The following is a 16,683-nucleotide window of genomic DNA, read 5'->3' as shown; positions in this document are numbered from 1 at the left end:
ACAGCAATAAACAGTTCGGAATGAAGCCACGAGCAGAGCCAGCACTGACTGCGACTATCCCGCCACGCTTGCCTATCGATGCTTTCGTCGTGTCTTGTGCTGTGCTATCCATCCACCCCTTTGTCAATGCGTGACACAAATTAACCCACGTCTCGACCACCCACACAATGTATTTGAACGAAACGCTGCTCATTGTACGCAGATATCGGCTTCTCCAGGCCACTATGTCACTTCTCTCGATGATAAATGTCAGAGACGAAAACGTGCCGGAAACCAAGCTCGTGTAAACAGTTTCCAAGTGACGACCTGCTCCCACGGAACAGCTATTCTTTGAAGCTGAGAAAAAGTTTATTTAAACTAGGAATGTACTGATAATAAGCATAAACATTAACTCTGAATTGCATCCTGCTGGAACGCGTCCATCTTCGTTGCCCGTCTGTCATCTTTTGAAAAAAAAATATTCAAATGTGTGTGAAATCTTATGGGACTTAACTGCTATGGTCATCAGTCCCTAAACTTATACACTACTTAACATAAATTATCCTAAGGACAAACACACACACCCATGCCCGAGGGAGAATTCGAACCTCCGCCGGGACCAGCCGCACAGTCCATGACTGCATCGCCTCAGACCGCTCGGCTAATCCCGCGCGGCTTGTCATTTTTTCTTGCCTGGAGTTTCTAACAAAGGATGACCTAGTGTTGCTTCTTTACTCGCATCTTCTTTCCTTTCCTGCTCCTTGCCAATTCACAGCGCCGTAGACGGATGAATGTTAAGTGTAGTGTTCTGTCCACCACTCTTGCATCATCTAAAATCGGACCGCAGGTACTGCATGCGAATTCAAAATAAATGCGCACAGAGCACACACATTCGCGACCTTGTCCACGGATCGCGATTCCCCTCCCACAGCTCGTTATCTTGACAGCCGGTGAACGTCTTCTTCGACACCCTTTTTTATTGCGAATCTCGTGTTCAGACACACTGCACTGTTATTATCAACGCAACGCTAACACAACAACTTTCATTCACAGCATCTACCCATTGCAGAACACTACAGCAACGAAAAAAAAGAGAGTTAACGAACACAGAAGCATCTAAAGCGTGACACCTCGTGGTACTGTTTATCACCGGGGTGGCAACTGGGGCGCTTTACCAAGCGAACCGCTGGCAGCGTGGTAGGGAAAGCTGGCTCGCCATTGGTGTTACCTGGGCAACGCCGTCACTTACCCTGCTGTGAGCGAAAGTCAAAGGTCGCAACTAATTTTAAACGCAGTATAGAAAGCAACTGAAAGTATGCAACAGTGAATTCCATGCAAGAATATTGTTGTTGTTGTTGTGTTAACTCAGGAGACTGGTTTGATGCAGCTCTCCATGCTACTCTGTCCTGTGCAAGCTTCTTCATCTCCCAATACCTACTGCAACCTACATCCTTCCGAATCTGCTTAGTGTATTCATCTCTTCGTCTCCCTCTACGATTTTTACCCTCTACGCTGCCCTCCAATACTAAATTGGTGATCTCTTGATGCCTCATAACATGTCATACCAACCGATCGCTTCTTCTTGTCAAGTTGTGCCACAAACTCATCTTCTCCCCAATTCTATTCAATTCCTCCTCATTAGTTATGTGATCTACCCATCTAATATTCAGCATTCTTCTGCAGCACCACATTTCGAAAGCTTCTATTCTCTTCTTGTCCAAACTGGTTATCGTCCATGTTTCACTTCCATAGATGGCTACACTCCACACAAATACTTTCAAAACAGACTTCCTGGCACTTAAATCTTTACTCGACGTTAGCAAATTTTTCTTCTTCAGAAACGCTTTCCTTTCCATTGCCAGTCTATATTTTATATCTTCTCTACTTCGACCATCATCAGTTATTTTGCTCCCCAAATAGCAAAACTCCTTTACTACTCTAAGTGTCTCATTCCCTAATCTAATTCCCTCAGCATCACTCGACTTAATTCGACTACATTGCATTATCCTCGTTTTGCTTTTGTTGATGTTCATCTTATATCCTCCTTTCAAGACGCTGTCCATTCCGTTCAACTGCTCTTCCAAGTCCTTTGCTGTCTCTGACAGAATTACAGTGTCATCGGCAAACCTCAAAGTTTTTATTTCTGCTACATGGATTTGATTTAAATACTCCGAATTTTTTCTTTTCTTTCCCTTACTGCTTGCTGAATGTACAGATTGAATAACATTGGGGATAGGCTGCAACCCTGTCTCACTCCCTTCCCAACCACTGCTTCCCTTTCATGTTCCTCGACTCTTATAACTGCCATTTGCTTTCTGTACAAATTGTAAATAGCCTTACGCTCCCTGTATTTTACCCCTGCCACCTTCAGAATTTGAAAGAGAGTATTCCAGTCAACATTGTCAAAAGCTTTCTCTAAGTCTACAAATGCTAGAAACGTAGTTTTGCCTTTCCTTAATCTATCTTCTAAGATAAGTCGTAAGGTCAGTATTGCCTCACGTGTTGCAGTATTTATACGGAATCCAAACTGATCTTCCCCGAGGTCGGCTTGTACCAGTTTTTCCTTTGGTTTGTAAAGAATTCGCGTTAGTACTTTCCAGTCGTGACTCATTAAACTGATATTTCGGTAATTTTCATATCTGTCAACACCTGCATTCTTTGGGATTGGAATTATTATATTCTTCTTGAAGTCTGAGGGTATTTCGCCTGTGTCATACATCTTACTCTCCATTGGTAGAATTTCGTCAGGACTGGCTCTCCCAATGCTGTCAGTTGTTATAATCGAATGTTGTCTACTCCCGGGGACTTGTTTCGACTTAGGTCTTTCAGTGCTCTGTCAAACTCTTTACGCAGTATCATATCTGCAAGAAAATTAAGAAGAAGAAATGAAATCAGCACATAACAAAACTGTGATAACATGTATTCCCTTAAGGTAACTCAACTCTCCTCCATTTGAATCATTAAAGAATGAAAAGAGGCTACACAAAGAATTTGCTACATTTCACACTTACTCATTACAGGTATGTACTACAGCACGGATTAACTACAAACCCGCTCGCAGAGACAGCTGTGTGTAGCAGGAAGCGAACGTGGAGCACCGTGAGCTTGGCACGCCAACTATTGGCACAGGGCAGAGAGGGGGGAGCCCAATTGTGGTATGAGTGGGAGACAGAACAGTCACTGCTGATTGTTCGTCACTCAACTCCGCTACCAGCTGCATGGAAATCAGTATATGACATATTATTGCTACAAATTAAACAAATAAAAAAATATACACTTGTATAATTTTATTTATGTACAGTTCTACATTTTTCTTGATTTACTTTGTGAGCTGTTGTACAAAAACAAAGTCATTAAAGTGTGTGATTCTCTCTTCTCTTGCATTTTTTTCTGCTTAGCAACAGCTTCTATCTTTGGAGTAATTGTTCTCGTGCATTGTAGCCACTGCGTGGAGTTTAGATCACGATTCGAGAGTGTGTTTCTGAGGGAAGTGTTATCATTTTTCATTACGGAGAACAACTGTCCACAAACATACGTCGAACTGAACACTGATATCATTGTAGCCACCTGTTTGTGGAAAAGAGGAAATCTACGCTGAGGGAAGTGTCTATAGAATTCTCGTACTGGCATTTATTTTTGTATTCTCTGTCACACTTCACGACAATAATTTCAAGTCGTAGTTCAGAACGATTCTCTTCAATATTCGCTGAATATGGAGAGGGGAGCAAATCAAAAACACTATGCAGTTCCATCAAATCTAGGAAACATTGTAAAATTCTTCCTTAAGGGATACTAAAACGTTGACAGTTCCTGTTAACAACAGCACTTACACGAACGATAATTTAGGGAAATGAGCTTGATTTTCTTTTTTCCAGCTGCCATTTCCTGTGTCTAACGTTTCGTGTAATTCCTCGCACAGGGGATTGAGGTGTGAAGACATTGTCTGTCTTATATACAACCGACTCGTGGTTGCTGCTACTAGCTGGCACCGCTGTCAAAGCTGACGCTCCCGTATTTTGCAGCTGGCGTTTGTCGCTTGCTGTCACGACTGAAAAGTGCACGCGCATTTTCCTCACTCCCCACGACGCCGCAGCTGCTGTGTTCTCAAGTAAGATCTTGAGAAGGCGCGAGTGCTCGTCCTAAGAATCTGCGAGTTGTTAAGCCCTTTACTAGACAAGTAATGTAAAAGCTACTCTCCTAAATACTATAATTTCAATAGAATATTTATTCCTTAACGCATAACCATTACCATGGAACATTTTATTCAAATCTGGGAAACTTTATTTCGTGTGGAATTTTTTTTTTTTTTTTTTAATTTCAGAAAACGACTATGGCACGTTAAAGTGAATATGTCATTTAAAAATGGAATAAGGAAGTATACTAAACTCTAGAGATAGCTAGAAGCGGAAGTCTGAAGTGTTCCAAGACGCAACACCCTTCGCCACACATGCTGGCTGCCACTCAGCACTGTCCACTGTAATTTTAAGGCTGCACACTATCGCGACAGTACCCACCATCTTCTTCTCCAGCATCATGCTGACGATGGTTTCGTAGTTCAAGATGCTGCTGCAGTAAAGCAAGTCTCACATGGAGTAAGTTTCTCTGCAAGTTTGCTAGATGGCGTGCATGGCTGCAAGCGAGCAGGTGGAGGTGACTGCCACCTCACACGCTTGACCTCTGAAGGCCAGTTCCCACTAGGGCTGCCGCATGGCACAGCCTTGGTTGCCATGGAAATGCCATCAGTGGCGCGGCATAGCTGGCTCTGCAGCACGGTTTTCCCATGTTGAAAGGCGACTGCTACTGTTTGCCGCGCTGCAGGTCCGCACCGCCAATCACAGAACGCGCTGACCGTGATGTCAGGTAGAGAACCCTGGCTGAACGAACTTTCGCCAAAGTCTGACGCGGACGCAGCGGGAACTATGAAATACTTATCGTCCCATCTCAAGGTAACTATTCGGTGAAAAAATTTTATTCTCCATCACCTTACAGCCTGGTAGCTTTGCTTGATAAAGAATTGAGTTTATTTTCGCTGTTTGTCCTGGTTACTTGCTGTTATCAAAGTAAACGAAATTTTGTTGAGTGTTCAGACGTAAAGACACATTGCATAGACTTTGCGTATAGTTCATTTTAGATAATACATTATTGTGTATGAAATTATCCAACGTATCGAAATTGTTTTTAAAGTTGAGGGCAGAAAGATAGCTATCACCGTTCTCGAGATGCTGAATGACATGTCGGCGGATCGGACTCGCCGGGGCTGTGTGCGGGTCGCTGCGATGCGAGCGATACTCTGCCCAGATCATCGTAAATCGTGTGGTTGTATCAGCCCCAGATCTCATAAGCTATTCAAGATATCCAAAACGTGGTTTATTGCAAATGATAGCTCGTAAACAATCACGGATTCTGTCACATAATGAGTATGCAAATACTGTTCATCTCTCGAGATGTGAAAGTAACTATAGTTTTGCACAGTAGTTCGATAAACCTTTTTAAACGGCGTGTAATACCACATGAAATGGAAAGTATCGTGACATGGAACACATTAATATTTTCAGTATTCTATATAGACCTACCAAAGTTTCACTTTCTACTTAAAGGCATTTTCAGTTGAATCTGGAATTATATACTCATAGTTGTAGATTGCAAAACAGTTCGTGTCTTATTTTTTATATGAATAAAGTGAGTCCTTACAGTTAATCAAGTTTCTGATTGTTGCCTGCATTTCCTCCGATTTGGTCACAAGCTGGAGGATGCAGTATAACTTCACTTTCCAAACATAAGCACAAATTCACAACTTTTTTCTTCACAATTTTCATGTTCTTTGCGCTAAATGGTGTGGAGCACAATTATTCTTCTCTCACTAGCTGCACATAATTTTGCCAAAAACTGTTATTCAAAGACGTAACTACACTGTGTTCACTTTATGTCTCTTCCTATTTGGTTTGTTTATGTGCAAGTTGCCAATGTAACGAAGTATATGCTGAGAACTAACGTCTGTGTTGTGTGGCTAATCAGTGCAAAATGTAGAAAGTTAAATGTGGATGCAATAGCTGTTAGTGTTAGCCTGATTTGAGTTTTGGTTTGAATGTTTTATGCAGGATTTCATGTAAGAGTAAACTCACTGTTTATATCAATAGATAAAATAGTAGAAAAACAATTCAAAAGATGATTATTTTAAGAATATTAGCATACACCACCTTTCTCCTCACTCTTACATGAACCCTTCACAAAACAATTAAACCAAAACGCAGATCATCTGGAAGCCAAAATTATCACTCTCTAACAGCTATTACATTCACATTCAGCTTTCTACAACTCGCCCTGACTAACCACAATTTACTTCGTTAGGCTGGCAAACGTGTACATAAACAAACCAGACAAGAAGAGAGATAAAATGAAAACAGTGTAGTTACGACTTTAAATCACTTTTTTGTAAAATATCCGCAGCTAGTGACAGTTGAATGACATTGCTCCTCAGCAGTTAGCGCTAAGAACACGAAAATTGTGAAGAAAAAAGTTTGTAACGTGAAAATGTGTTTATGTCTCGCTAGTGATGTTATAGTGCGACATACAGCATTTGATAGGATGGGTGCAAACCCAAACGTCAGCCAGAAACTTGAAACTCGATTAATTGTAAGTAATTACATATTCAAGTAAAAAAAGATGTAAAACGTTTTATAATCTATAAAAATCGCATATCAAAAGAAAACTGTATCATTCCTAGATTCCACTTAAAATACCATAAAGTAAAAGGCGAAACGCGTCTGGAACAAATAAAATATATCGCAACAGGAGAAAGGCATTTGTTATTTACAAAACGAATATTTCTGTGCTTGTTCTGGATGACGGCCACGCAAACAGATTTGTCTCTAATTATTTCGTTTTGTCTTAAGACATTTTGTTTACTTGCAACGTTTAGAACACTTTATAATTATATGTAATAACACCAGATTGCCAATTATTCATCCTGTTGTTGTTGTGGTCTTCAGTCTTGAGACTGGTTTGATGCAGCTCTCCATGCTACTCTATCCTGTGCAAGCTTCTTCATCTCCCAACATCGCTAAAACTGTCCTTGCGGGCAGGATGTATAGCCTCTGAAAAGACAATTTCTTTTACCGAAAGATTTTACATACCTGATCGAATCTTTGTGTCAAACACCTTTGCATAGAGCACCAAATATTATATTCTTCAATATCCATGTAATCTCACTGATACCAGTCCTGATAGTAGTTATAATCAGTCATAATATTTGGTCTCACAGTTACCATTTTAGGTGTTGTGATACAACTGCCGATTCTATATTTGATTTTCATTAACATGCTTTCCCGACAAAAAACAGTTTCATACGACGTTATGGCATCCTTAATAGTCTTGATAACGGCCACACGATATTTGACGTCAGCATAAATGCCTCCCCTGCACAAGAAACGTATGGCAGCATATGCAGTACTGCAGTACGACATGTTTGCCATCGATAACTTCCGCACATTTTGAGAACCGCCAGTGCATTCGAAAGTCATGGACAATACATAACTACTAGTTGGTTGTTGATTCATAAAGGAATGCATGTCTTATGGAAAATGCCCCAAATTTTAGGGTTGCCGAAACAGTAATTCAAACTTATCATTTACTGACAGTCATCATAAGAAAACTGCACTAAAATTGTAACTTTTTTCTAATATAAGGCTATTTGCATTGAATGACTGGCATGTATACACAAGTACATCACAAGTGATATGTACTATTATACAAATATTCTGGAAATATATACGCAGTTGACCCAGTTAATTAAAAGGTATTGCTCGTTGCTGCTGGGTTGCGCTAACAAGAAATACACTACTGGCCATTAAAATTGCTACACCACGTGATGACGTGCTACAGAAGCGAAATTTAACCGACAGGAAGAAGATGCTGCGATATGAAAATGATTAGCTTTTCAGAGCATTCACACAAGGTTGGTGCCGCTGGCGACACCTACAACGTGCTGACATGAGGAAAATTTCTAACCGATTTCTCATAGACAAACAGCAGTTGACCGGCGTTGCCTGGTGAAACGTTGCTGTGATGCCTCATGTAAGAAGGAGAAATGCGTACCATCACGTTTCCGACTTTGATAAAGGTCGGATTGTAGCCTATTGCGATTGCTGTTTATCGTATCGCGACATTGCTGCTCACGTTGGTCGAAATCCAATGACTGTAGGCAGAATATGGAATCGGTGGGTTCAGGAGGGTAATACGGAACGCTGTGCTGGATCCCAACGGCCTCGTATCACTAGCAGTCGAGATGACAGGTATCTTATCAGCATGGCTGTAACGGATCGTGCAGCCACGTCTCGATCCCTGAGTCAACAGATAGGGACGTTTGCAAGACAACAACCATCTGCACAAACAGTTCGACGATGTTTGCAGCAGCATGAACTATCAGCTCAGAGACCATGGCTGCAATTACCCTTGACGCTGCATCACAGACAGGATCGCCTGCGATTGTGTACTCAATGACAAACCGGGGTGTACGAATGGCAAAACGTAATTTTTTCGGATGAATCCAGGTTCTGTTTACAGCATCGTGATGGTGGCATCCGTGTTTGGCAACATCCCAGTGAACGCACATTGGAAGCGTGTATTCGTCATGGCCATACTGGCGTTCCACTCGGCGTGATGGTATAGGGTGCCATTGGTTACACGTCTCGGTCACCTCATGTTCGCATTGATGGCACTTTGAACAGTGGACGTTACATTTCAGATGTGTTAGGACCCGTGGCTCTACCCTTCATTCGATCCTTGCGAAACCCCACATTTCAGTAGGATAATGCACGACGGCATGTTGCAGGTCCTGTACGGGCCTTTCGGGATATAGAAAATGTTCGACTGTTGCCCTGGCCAGCACATTCTCCAGATCTCTCACCAACTCAAAACGTCTGGTCAATGGCGGCCGAGCAACTGGCTCGTCACAATACGCCAGTCAGCACTCTTGATGTACTGTGGTATAGTGTTGAAGCTGCATGGGCAGCTGTACCTGTACACGCCATCCAAGGTCTGTTTGACTCAATGTCCAGGCGTATCGAGGCCGTTATTACGGCCAGAGGTGGTTGTTCTGGGTACTGATTTCTCAGGATCTATGCACCCAAATTGCGTGAAAATGTAATCACATGTTAGTTCCAGTATAATATATTTGTCAAATGAATACCCGTTTATCATCTGCATTTGTTAATGGCCAGTAGTGTATAATTCGTTATTTGTTTGTTGTGGTGTTCAGCCTTAAAACTGTATTGACATAGCGCTCCACGCTAGCCTACCCAGTGTAGACCACTTCATCTCAACGTAACTACAGCATGCCACATCCGTTCGAATTTGCTTACCGTAGTTTACAGCTTTGCCTCCATTTCTCGATGCCTCAGAATAAGTCCCATAACGTAATTCCTTCCTTGAGACAAGTTGTCCCATATATTCCTTTTTCTTCTCATTTGATTCAGGATGTCATTATTATTTACATATTTTACATATCACATCTTCAGCATTATTACTGTAGCAGCACATTTCGAAAGCATTCATTGTCTTCTTGACAGACCTGTTTATCGTCTACATTTCTCTTACATACAAGGCTATACTGCACACAATAAAATACTTCCCAACATTTAATTCAATATTCTATGTCAACAAAGTTTTCTTTTTCAGAAACGCTTTTTCTTGCCATTGTCAGTCTTCATTTTATATCCTCTCTACTTCTGCATTCTCAACTGCTGTGTCCCTTTCAACTCCTTGAAGTGATACAACTCCAGTCCAGTTTCTGTACAATTTGTAGGTAATCTTGTGTCCCTGTGTTTTATCCCTTATACCGCCCGAGCTTCATAGAGTGTATTTTAGTCAAGACTGTCAAAAGGTTCTCTAAATATACAAATGCTATAAACACAGGTTTTCCTTTCTTCAGTCTGCTTCTAGGATAAGTAGTAGGATCAGTATTGCCATATATGTTCAGTCGTTTCACAGGAACCTGACATTGTGCTCACGTTAGTTTGTAGAGCCCCTACCTCTCCTCTAAATAATTCTTCCACCTTATAGACTTTTCTATTTTGCTTAGTTCTGGCTTACCATCTAAGCTCTTTGTATTCATACAGTTGCTCGAATGCTTCTTTTTTGTTTTTATTTTTTTAATTTAATTTTGGTATCTGACGTTTCTAAGCCCAAAACCGCAAAGCAAATTTCAAAAGCCTTGAATTTTCCCGCTAGACATTCTTCCTTTGGACTTTCTAGCAATGTCATTTTCTAACATCTGTATTCGCTAGGACCTACGTCATTTGCTGCCTTTATAATTTTCCCCTACTGTCAATTAAATGCAATATATAATCTATTATCTAAGGATTTCTACTGCATTTTCTCCCATTTCCATCATCTGTTGCCTTCACCACTTATTCTCTTTCAGTCAGTTTTTGTCTAGTGATCACTTTAAGATTATCTATGAACTCTCGGTCTTAACTTATTTAGGTTCCATCTCGATAATCAGTTACGTTTTGCTATCGCTTTAGTTGTAAATTGCAATTCATAACCAATAAGTTGTCATCAGTCTGCATCTACACCAAGAAACGTCTTACAATTTAAAATCTGATTTGGAAAACTGTGTTCTGCAAATGCATCCTTCTTTTATGATTTTGAAGTGTTGGCGATGATTAAATAATGCACTGTGCAAATTTGTACCAGGTGTCTTCCCCTTTTATTCCTTCCCCTGAGCACATCTTCACCTGTTTCCTCTTGTTACCCCTGCGAACGAATTCCAGTCCCTTATCACATTTTAAATTTTTGTCTCATTTAATAACCTGAAAAATTTGTTATGTCACATTGTACATTCTTTCAATCCATTCTCATTACCTGTGTTAGACATGTTCACGTGTACCACTGTGATAGGTGGGTGTTGGGGTTATACCTGTCTTGGCTATGATAAAGTTAATGGCGTTTTAGAGATGGAGTTGAGTGTTTTGACACTACTTCATGATTGTTTCAAAACCTAACAAGTAGAAAGGTAATGAGGGTATAAGCACAATTTGTTAGTGCAAGTTGCCTACGTTGTGGGCAAGCATGACAAGTCCTTAACCTACTGTTCTTCTAAATGGATTGTGCCCCCTGGAGATAATCCTTCCTTCCAAAAAATCCCTCGAACCTTCCTCTACCCTACCCCTCACCTTACTCCTCCCGTACCCCTCTGGGGACTCCCTTACCAATATGAGCATGCTTTTGGTATCAAATCAAGTGAAAAATTAATTAAATCAATCAATCCATTGACCTCTCCCTTCCAGAAAACCCCAAGCCACTCTCTCCCCTCCCACACCTGGAAATCGGCAAGAAAAAGAGTCTGTTGAGTGGCTTTTTGGTGGGGAATCGATTCTAGTGCATGGAATATTGTTTTAACAATTTTTGATAGACAAGAAAATATGTGGAATCTGTGGTGTCACCGCCAGACACCACACTTGCTAGGTGGTAGCTTAAATTGGCCGCGGTCCATTTAGTACATGTCGGACTCGCGTGTCGCCACTGTGTGATCGCAGACCGAGCGCCACCACAAGGCAGGTCTCGCGTTACGGAAGAGCACTCGCCCCAGTTGTACGACGACTTTGCTAGCGACTACACTGACGAAGCCTTTCTCTCATTTGCCGAGAGACAGTTAGAATAGACTTCAGCTAAGTGCATGGCTACGACCTAGCAAGGCGCCATTAACCGTATCTGAAGATAGTCTTATTTGTATTATCAAGAGCGATGCACCACAAGGATAAATAAAAGTTAAGTATTCGAGGAGCTGCGTACTTTTCTTATTAGCTTTCACTACTTATCCTGTTCCAGAAGTCACGCCCGTCTGCGTTAGATAGCGTGCATAAAGGCCTCCTCTATCTACAAGGTGTTGGCACATTTACCAACACATCATTGGCGACGAGGGAAAGGGTCTTGTTCTTTCTAATTGCTTACATTTACTTGTGTCATGGCTTCGCCACAATCTCCAGATGTACTGTCCGAATTTTATCGCTTGCAGAATCAGCAGACGCAGGCGTTATTGGATGCCCTTGGACAGCTCGTCCAGGGTCAACGTGCCATTCAAGCCGATGCGGCAGCGCCGCTTCATCGCTCCCGCAGCCACAACATGCAGTTGCACCGCCTTTTAGGCCCTACGACCCAGACGTGGAATCGTGGACCAAGTGGTCCCGCCAGTTTGGATTTCATCTCGCCGCCTACAGAATTCAAGGTAACGAGCAGCAGCCTCATTTATTGTCGTGTGTAGGGGTGCAAACGTACCGTGTGCTAGTGAAATTATTTCCCCGCCGCGACGTAGCAACTCTGTCCTACGAAGAAATTTTGTCGGCATTGGACGCCTATTTCAAAGAAACAGTTAATGTAGTTGCAAAGAGGTATACTTTCTTTCGTACAAAACGTACGGCCGGTCAAACTAATAGGGAGTGGGATGCAACTTTGCAAGGCCTTACTAGGGATTGTGTGTTTGAATGTGACTGTGGCCTTCCTTATTCAGATACAATGGTACGTGATGCAATTGCACAGAACGTTTCTGATGTTTGTATCCGGGAGCAAATTTTGAAACTAGTAAATCCCTCCATTCAACAAGTGATAGACATATTGGATAGACAAGACACGCTTGATTTTGCTCAGGAATCATTTGCGACTTCGCCAGCCGTGTGTAACATTAACCGGCCAGCCGGGCGCACTGCGCGGCCCGGTAAACTGCCCTCGTGCACGTCTGCGCAGCTGCCGCCACGCTCTACACCAGGTGTGCCGCGCCAGCACACCACTGCAGTGAAATCATGCCCGCGGTGTGCAACTAGACATTCGCGTGACAATTGCCCGTCACGCCAAGCTATTTGCTTTTTCTGTCATAAGAAAGGACATGTTCAAAGTGTTTGCCAGAAAAGGCTCAGATCAGACACTCTTACTCATTCCAGGCCCTTTGCTTCGCGCCGGAATCGAACCAAGGACACTCAGGCTCGTGGACCTTCCCCCATGGACATTCATGTAGTTCATTCCACTTCGTCCAGTGCTACTGTCTCTACCTGTGACTGTGTTCGTCCCACAAAAAGTGTGCGTCGACGTCGCCGGAAATCACGTCAATTAGCAAGTGATTCTGTACCAGTGTCTGTTCACATTGCACGAGACAGTCGCTCTTGTCGTCACCAGGACAATAAACTTTTTGTAGATTTGGACTTTAATGGCGAAGTGATCCCATTCCAGCTCGATACCGGAGCTGCAGTTTCATTGCTCAATCACGACAGGTACAAACAACTGGGCAAACCTCCGTTGCGTGCCACAAATGTTCAGTTACAAAGTTATTCAGGACAGCAGATCCCTGTGTTAGGACAGCGCACTCTTCCTGCAACATACAAGGGACAAACAAAACTTGTGTCATTTTACGTTCTTCGTTCTTCTACTGCAGTGAACTTGTTTGGTTTAGATTTATTTCAATTGTTTAACATGTCTATAGTTAATCAGGTCCTATCAGTGAACCAGACTGTGCCTTCAGACAGTGTTCTCGGTTGTGTGAAGAATTTGCAGACATTTTTGCACCGGGCCTGGGTTGCGCTAAGAACTATGAAGCACATTTGGAACTGAAAGTCAACGCGCAACCGAAATTTTTCAGAGCGCGCAATGTTCCTCACGCATTGCGTGATGAGGTCACAAGAACATTACCCGATTTAGAATCACAAGGTGTGAGTGAATGTGCGCAATACCTTTTCGATTTCAGCTCCGCTTCACCGCTTACGCCGTACAGGTGTTCCGTTCGTCTGGACGACGGAATGCGAACGCGCCTTTCGCCAGTTGAAATCGGCGTTGCTTTCTAATACTTGCCTTACGCCATTCGATCCCCAGAAACCCCTTTTGTTGATGGTAGATGCGTCGGATTTCGGGATCGGTGCTGTGCTTGCGCACAAAGTTGGCTCGCATGATCGCCCTATTGCCTTTGCGTCCAAATTGCTCTCATCTGCGCAAAGAAATTATTCACAGATAGAGAAAGAAGCTTTGGCTCTCTTCTTTGGTGTTACAAAGTTCCATGATTTCTTGTATGGTCGTCACTTTACCATCATAACAGACCACAAACTTTTGACATCGCTTTTTCATCCGAACAAGCCTGTACCTCCGCGCACAGCGCAGAAATTCATTCGCTGGTCGATTTTCCTCTCGCAGTACCGCTACGATATCTTGTATCGGACCACTGCTAAGCACGGAAACGCCGATGCGTTGTCCCGTTTGCCTGTTGCTGAGGATAAAGCATTCGATTCTTCCGAACTTGCTTGCATGTTCATTGATTCAGAAACCGATGAAGTGGTCGAATCGTTTCCGATTGATTTTCGTCGTGTAGCTACAGCCACAGCTGCTGACCCGGTCCTTGCTACCGTTTTGCGTTTTGTTGCTACGCAATGGCCTTTGTTAAAGTCTCGGATCGAGGATCCGTTGGTTTGCCGATTTTTTGCTCACAAGGAGAGACTTTTTGTTCGACGTGGTGTTTTGTTGTTGCGTTCTGATAATGATCAGTCCAGAGTCGTGGTCCCACGTCCGTTACAGTCCTCTGTTTTACGGCTTCTTCACCAAGGACATTGGGGTATAGTGCGAACGAAACAACTTGCTCGTCAGCACTGTACTTGGTTCGGAATCGATGCTGCAATTACGAATATGTGTTCTTCTTGCATGGCGTGTGCCGAACAACAATCCGCACCGCCGCGGAAAGTCTTTGCATGGCCAAAAGCCACTTCCCCTTGGCAACGCTTGCACATCGACTTCGCTGGTCCATTCTGGAATGCTCGATGGTTGGTTCTGGTAGATGCCTTCAGTAATTTTCCTTTTGTTGTCCGGATGTCTTCCACGAGGTCCTCTGCCACCATCCAAGCGTTGTCTGCTATCTTTTGCATTGAAGGTCTTCCGCAGACTCTTGTTTCCGACAATGGCCCGCAATTCATTTCCGCAGAATTTCAGTCATTCTGCCAGGCCAATGGTATTCAACATCTGACATCCGCGCCGTTTTCGCCTCAGTCAAACGGTGCCGCTGAACGATTGGTCCGGACTTTCAAGTCACAGATGTTGAAGTTGAAAGCGTCGCATTCTCGGGAGGACGCCTTGTTGCTCTTTTTGTCTTCGTATCGCTCTCACCCCCGAGATGGTCGCTCGCCGGCTGAGTTGCTCCACGGTCGTCCTCATCGAACCTTGATGTCTTTGCTGCATCCGCCGCATCAGGTTCCTGTGCAGCGGCAGACTTCTGCTTTTGCTCCAGGCGACGTTGTATTTTATCGCAACTATAGAGGTTCCCGGTGTTGGCTCGCAGGGCGCATTCTTCGCTGCCTCGGCCGCGCGATGTATTTGGTTTTGGGGGCCTCTGATGAGGTGCGTCGGCATCTCAATCAGCTGCGCCTCTGTCGTCGCACGGGTTCTGCCGCTCCCCGTCTCCTTTCAGCGACGGTGCCGTCCGGTCGGCGCCCTGGGGACCCATCTACTGGCTCGCCTCATCCCCAGGTGTTACCGACGATGCCTTCAATTTTGCCCCATGGCGACGCGCCGCTGCCGCCTCCGCCGCCGCCGCCGGCCCTACAGCCAGCGCCGCCCGCATTCGACGCTTCGCTGCAGCCGCCAAGCGCCTCCCTGGGTCACGCGCCGCCGGTCGCTTCCCGTGCCCAGCTGTCCGCAATGGAACTCTTGCCCGCTCCGGACCACATGACGTCATCGCGCGTCGGGTACCCCGACGCAATGGAGGTCGACCCTTCGGCCCCTCCTGTTTCATTACGGGCGCATACACCGCATGTTGACGTGCACCCTGGACTAGGTTTTCAGGCGTTTCCTAGCTCCCCTCGGACCGAATGGCCGGGTGCGGGTGACACAGCCTCGCCTGTTGTTAGGCTCCCCACCTCATCGCATACGTCAACATGGGGTCCTCCCCACGGCGGGCGGAAGCCTTATCACACGACTGTTCGCCGATTTGCGGGGGAGGAATGTGGTGTCACCGCCAGACACCACACTTGCTAGGTGGTAGCTTAAATCGGCCGCGGTCCATTTAGTACATGTCGGACCCGCGTGTCGCCACTGTGTGATCGCAGACCGAGCGCCACCACAAGGCAGGTGTCGAGTTACGGAAGAGCACTCGCCCCAGTTGTACGACGACTTTGCTAGCGACTACACTGACGAAGCCTTTCTCTCATTTGCCGAGAGACAGTTAGAATAGCCTTCAGCTAAGTGCATGGCTACGACCTAGCAAGGCGCCATTAACCGTATCTGAAGATAGTCTTATTTGTATTATCAAGAGCGATGTACCACAAGGATAAATAAAAGTTAAGTATTCGAGGAGCTGCGTTCTTTTCTTATTAGCTTTCACTACTTATCCTGTTCCAGAAGTCACGCCCGTCAGCGTTAGATAGCGTGCATAAAGGCCTCCTCTATCTACAAGGTGTTGGCACATTTACCAACACACCAGAATCTTTTTTATTTAAACAGTTTATGGGATACAAGACAGTATCAGGAATACAGTTTATTTATTTATTTAATAAATTTGTCTGTAAACTGACTGCACTGTATGGAATACTGTTTATTTAAACATTTTGAGAGGGAAAAGGCAGTAAGGAATGTTTAAATAGTTACAGCACTTTTTTTATTCCGGTCACACAAGGAATACTGTCAACATAACTCACTGCACGTAATTACACTATCAAAAATCTCTTGCGCTGAATGCAGGGC

The sequence above is a fragment of the Schistocerca americana genome, chromosome 4 (genome assembly GCF_021461395.2).
Source record: "Schistocerca americana isolate TAMUIC-IGC-003095 chromosome 4, iqSchAmer2.1, whole genome shotgun sequence".
NCBI classification, from domain to species: Eukaryota; Metazoa; Arthropoda; class Insecta; order Orthoptera; family Acrididae; genus Schistocerca; species Schistocerca americana.
This window is presented reverse-complemented; position numbering follows the sequence as displayed.